Source organism: Condylura cristata, unplaced genomic scaffold (assembly GCF_000260355.1).
Source record: "Condylura cristata isolate star-nosed mole 26May11 unplaced genomic scaffold, ConCri1.0 scaffold00011, whole genome shotgun sequence".
In the NCBI taxonomy this organism is placed as follows: domain Eukaryota; kingdom Metazoa; phylum Chordata; class Mammalia; order Eulipotyphla; family Talpidae; genus Condylura; species Condylura cristata.
The window spans coordinates 39,726,792-39,732,791 of record NW_004567112.1 but is presented as its reverse complement, the minus strand read 5'-3'; positions in this window follow the sequence as shown (position 1 = coordinate 39,732,791).

Sequence of the window (6,000 nt, the reverse complement as noted above, 5' to 3'; positions counted from 1 at the left end):
CTGTCTCTGGCTAGGGAGCTGTCTCTGGCTAGGGAGCTGTCTCTGGCTAGGGAGCTGTCTCTGGCTAGGAAGCCTGTCTCTGGCTAGGGTGTAGAATCCTAGGGTAGCCCTGGGAGCTCTCAGTGTACAGGCTGCACAGTTCAATCTACCTCTGTGGTGGAATCAGGCACCAAGATTTTCTTGCCAACATTACTTTATGAAAATGTTCAGGTATGCAGCAAAACTGAAAGAATTTGCTAGTGAAGATTCTGCCTTGGACATTTGACTGTTTCTTGCTTTACCATACATCTATCTACCCCTTTGCCCATTCCCCTCATATCAATATTTCTTAAAGTTCCTACTTTCCCAATGTCTAGCCAAGTTTGAAAACCAGGTAGCAGGCCTTCTGGGCTCCTCCTTTCAAAGGCTGCTTCTGGCTACAATTCAAGGTTCTCTGGAAATACCTCCCTTCCCCTGGGGTTTGTCAAGAAAAAAAGAGACATTTATCCAGTCATTGCTATCAGTGGGGATCCCCTTTCTTTGAGCTGAGTCTAGTGGGAAACTTCACGGTCTTAAAGCCAGAGGAATCGAAAGCCAAATCAGCCAGTATAGTGCCCCTAGTTTGTGCAACCCTATGCATGGGCAGAGGTCTGTGTAGACACCACTGCCCTCCCGTCATCAGGCCCTAGCTGGAGCTGGATGCCACTTCACCTGGATCTGCTCCATCTAATAAAGATCATAAGGGGATGCAGCTTCCAGAAAGGGCTCAGGTTCACTGACTCCAGGGTACTGACAAAGCTGTCCTTGTGATAGTTGTGCCTGTCCTCAGAGCTCAAGGTTTTGCAGGGCCACGTAAACTTACCCCTACAGTACCGAATGATCCTATGTGATAGGTGCTCTGCTAACTCTCTCTCTTCAAGATTCACCATGCACTGGGGATAGTCTTTGGACTTATGCCTGCAGGTAAAATCCATAGAGTTCTGACTAATACTGTGCCTCCCTCTTCCTATACTCCTGAGCACCCAGCTGGCCCTGTGGGCCCTCATAGTTTAGAGACACATAGACTTGCTCTAGGTTACGTCAGAACTGGGGAGTCCAGTAGGGTTATTGCCTTTGGGCTTTCTTCTACATCAGTGATTTTTTTTTTTTTTTTTTTTTTGGTGTGTGTTTGTTCTGATAACTGGCATGGGCTGGGAGTCAGAGAATTAAATTTATGAGGGAGGCAGTCTTGGTGGGGTAGATTAAATGAATGTGTGTTCTTTTTTTCTCTAAGGAAACAGTGAAAAGGACAACTAAGAAAGAAATATAAGTCATGGTTCTCCTTCGAGGGATCCCATTTGGAATGAGAAGTAGAGATGAGAGAGAAGGGACAGAAAGAAACCAGTCTATTCAGTCTCTTCACCAGGCTGGACATTGGCCTGAGCTTGCTCTTCCATGGGTAGGAGAGGAGTCTGGGATGTCCTACGTGGCCAGTATGGGCAAGAGCTTACTGTGAGGTAAAGGCAAGCGTTTCACAGTCACCAATGAATTCAAAAGAATTGTCTTTTAGGGCCTCCCTAAAAGTGCAAGGGGTTTGTTCTCCATGCTATGAAGCTATTACAGCCACTGCAGCATGAGTTCGATTCCTGCCAGGGAGCTGACCCACATGGCACAGCAGACCTCTCCTGTCTCATCTGCTGCTCCCCTGAGTAGTGTATTTCAGTACATCATCCTATTCTGTTCCCCACTATCTCTGGTGAATCTTTTTATCCTCACACCTCTGGCCGGCACCCCAGTTCTTGGATGCAAAAATAAATAAGTCTTTAAAAAATTGCCTTTTAGAACTGCAACTTGTGTGAAGTTAGTTTTAACTCAGCTGGTGATTGAAACTTGTGCACTGGGACTTTCTTAAGTACTTTACTTTAGTCATTTTGAAAATGTGTAGTCCCTTTTGCTGGGACTTTTTAGGATTATTTACTTTATGTATCTTCCAAGATATCATCACATTTTACTGAAAAGATGTATGTGTTGTTCCTAGGACATTAAGGGTCCAACGGAACCTTGAGTTCTGTGAGAATGTGTCTGGCCAAGACTCTTAACAAAGTGTTAATAGTTGCGCCTTTATAATATAAAATATCATCATCAACATAAAAATCAAAATTCTGTGGGCCCTCCCTGGTGGTGCAGTGGGTTAAAGCTCAGCACTAAGAAGCTAAAGCCACTTCAGCATAATTTCGATCCCCACCCTGGAGGTGACCACATGGCGCGGCAGACCTCTCCTGACCGGCCTGCTGCTCCCCTCAGCAGTGTGCTTCGTCAGTTGGTCTGTTCTGCTCCCCACTCTGTCTCTGGTGAGTCCTCTTGCCCCCTGCACTCCTGGCCTGTACCCCAGTTCTGTATACATAATTAAATAAATCTTTAAAAAAAAATCAAAATTCGGTGTCATTATTCCAGGAGAGAGACAACAGGCCTCGGGTGGCAAAGTCCTTTCCTTGTCCTGGTTACACAGAGCTCCTGGAGCTCAGTCTGCTTCGTTTGTGCCTGACCTCCTTCTTGCTCCTAGTGTGGGCATCTGTGAAGTTGAGACCATCTTTGCCTTTGGGGGGTCCTGGCATATAGGGCCATGATTCTGCCAGACCCACATGGGCCTTTGTGATGTGGGAGATCCAGCTCTAGGGGAGAAGCAGTGGGGTATGTTCAGTTTGTTTTGGCATTTGCTTAGGGGTAAAGGCTGGGAATATTCCCTCACCTACCACCCTGTATCTGAAACATCACATTAGTTCCTCCTTGAAGGTAGGGTTCTTGCTCAGACAAAGATCTGGAAAGGGAACTCTCTGAGCTATTTTTCCAATGGAAAAAGAACCACGAGGTGACTCAACTCTGGGCAAAATTAACCACCAAGTCAAATGGGGGAATATTGTACCTGGAATCCATTCACTATTTGACCCAAAGGATGTAGGATCAGAGCATTTCTGCCTTTTCTCAAAGACTCTTAACAAAGTGTTAAGAGTTGCACCTTTATAATATAAAATATCATAACAACATAAAAGTCAATATTCTGTGGGCTCATTGTCTCAAAAGAGAAAATGGTTTGCTCAGCTAGCATCACCTTGAGAAAATGAAACCCAGCGCAGTGTGTGGTTGATTTCTTATCCAGTGGTCTCTTCTCTGGGCAGTACACTAAACCCTTGTTCAATCTTCTTACAATCCTCTCAGTAGATACTATCCCCACTCTATAGGAATAAAAGCCAAGACTCAGAGATGTGATTTGCCCAGCATCAGGAAGCTGAATATAGTACTACTCAGTGATAGCTAACGGTCACTGAGCGCTCACTAGAGAGGGCTTCCTGTTTCAACTCACTTATTCCTCATAACCTCCTGGTAAAGAAGATAGTATTAACCCCATTTAGCCAATGAAGAAGCTGAAATCCAGAAAGGGGAGAAATTAACCACCAAGTCAAATTGGGGAATATTGTACCTGGAATCCATTCACTATGTGACCCTAGGGACACAGGACCAGGAGATTTCTGCCTTTTCTAGAAGCCTACTGGGACTACTAATATTCATGTACCCAGATAATGGGTTGCTCAACTAGCATTATCTTGAGAAAATGAACACTGCACAGTGTGTCATGCAGCTAGCAGATGTCAAAGCAGAGGGGTAACGCCAGCAGCTTGGTTCAGACAGCTCCCCACCCTCACACTATATACTCTGAGTGCTGGACCTGCTGTGCATGGTCCATGAAAATGTGCTGCACGCCTGCTGTGTACTGGCACATGTGGCTACACTGACGATCACACCCCATCCCTGCCCTCACGGAGCCTCCCAGCTGCTGTCATGTGCAGTGGAGATGGACCAAAGTGGAGAAAGGCTTGTCCCCACCTGGAGCAGGCTGTCCAGAAGACACTGGGCTCAGACAGGACGTGGCTTTGCCTCCTGTCTCCTCCTGCCTGGGGAGGACATGGGGGTGAGGGGGTGACTTTGACCTCATCCTTTGTGGCTACCCTGAGGCGATGATTATTCTCTTTGGGGCACGGAAGCTAAAGGTTGAGTATCTCCAGGGCCCTCTTATCGCGAAGACGTGGGCCTCTATTGGGGTCTTGCCTCACACGCACTTTGTGGGGTTCTTCCTATCACTGCTTCACATACATACCACAGAATTAGAGATGTTGCTGATGGATCCTATCAGAGAGGATGCTGCTACCAAGAGATTTTGATGTCATGATGAAGAGGCCTTATTAAAAATTTTGGCTAGGGAGAAGTTGTGCTTCACTAGTTGCACTGTGAAGCTGATGCTGTCTGTGGGGGGGTCTAGAGGGGTGTGATCTGAGTCCAACAAGCTGGCTTAGGCCTCCAGTGGGATGGCAGGGTGCGGAGGGGCTGATAGGATGAGCAAAGCCTAAGTCTGGACTCTCTCCTGTATAGCATCAACCATACAGGAGCCTACCTCAGTCAGAGGTCTGGATGCTTGTCCTGAGTTGAGAGATCTCCTCTGTTCTGTACCTTTGGGGCTCAGCCTCAGATGTTCAGATTCTGTCCTCAGCTTCCTCTTCAGTATGATCTTCAGTGGCAAGGGTGAATGGTGTTAAGAAGTACAAGTATATAGAGCAGCATTTGCTCATGCGTTGCATGTAATTGTTACAAGTACATCTGGCCTCATCCACAAAGATGGGCAGAAACTTGATTCTTGCCTTGGCTCCCAGTTTCCATCAACCTTGAGTATGAATTCTCACCAGGAGCCTGAGTCATGTGAGGTCCCACAGATCTGGCAGCCACAACTGGGGAGTTAGTAGGCCCCTTCTCACCTTCTTCGAGAACATCAGAGTAAACAGGATTAAGATTTCTCAGTAAGAGTTTGCTCTGCTGTTTTTCTTTCCTGGTCTTCCATTTGTCCACCCCACACCTCCTCCTACCCCTCAGCTTCCCACTCTTCAGTTCCCAGATCTAAGTGTCTCCTTGAGGCTTTGCCTCAACGAAGGACTGTTAACATCACTGGGCTTGAGCACAGTGCGGGCCTGCCTTGTTCTTTTCTCCCCAGTGCTGGGGCTTGAAGCTCTGTGGAGGTTGGTCGGACAACCACCACCATTTAAAAGAGAAAAGCTGAGGCACAGCTGATTCAACAGCTTGCCTGAGGCTACAGCTAGGAAGCAACAGGGTAGTTCCCAGCAGTCTGAGCATGCTCCAGCTCCAAGCACTCGGGGCTTGCCACTATGTGACTCTAAGTTTAGAATCCGTGGAGAGTGGAGAAAACAGCAGGGTCATTTCCTATGAATGTCACCACTTTGTTTGTTTTTAATCAGAAGATATTTTCCTCCCGAGTTGGCAGTTTCAGTGTTCCCTGGGTTATGTTCTGTTGGTATCTCATCTTCTGAGGAAGGCATTCTTTCTAAAGCTCACTGAACTCTCTTGTGCCCAGAAATAAACATATTTTCTCTTGCTCTGTCAACTGTAGAGATGGAAAACTAACTATCAGCACGTTTTTTCACATGCTCGAAAAGATTAAATCTCAAAATCTCATGGAGCCTTTCTTCTCGAAGCAAGCCTGGCTCCTTTCCATTAGGCTGGCTTCCTGTCCCAGGGGGAGGGGTCATTATTTTCCAGACTCTCTTGTTCCGCTGGTTATGCTGTGGGCAGTGAAGGGTACACCTCTATGGTGGTCTTGGAACCTAAAGCAAGCCACACAGGCATCCTACTCAGACTTTTAGTTTGCCTGATTATTTTAACATTCCAGGACATTTGGAAATGAAATAAAAGTGTTTCTCTTTCTCTGACATTTTTATGCAAGCTGGCATTTACTTTGAGCCCCGGGACTGTCTCTGTGTTTGGTATCGTGAGTCTTATCTCCCAACTGGTGAGAATTTCCATTTCAGTCAGCATTTATTTACTAACTTTTTTTTTCAAATTTTGTTTATTGAGGGAAAGCTGGTTTTTAATCATTATAGCTTTTAGGGGTTCTAGTTGTAAATACCCAGAAACATAACAAAGGGTCAGTCAAAACCAAACAGTAATAGACTTTTTTTTTTTTTTTAAAGATTTACTTAT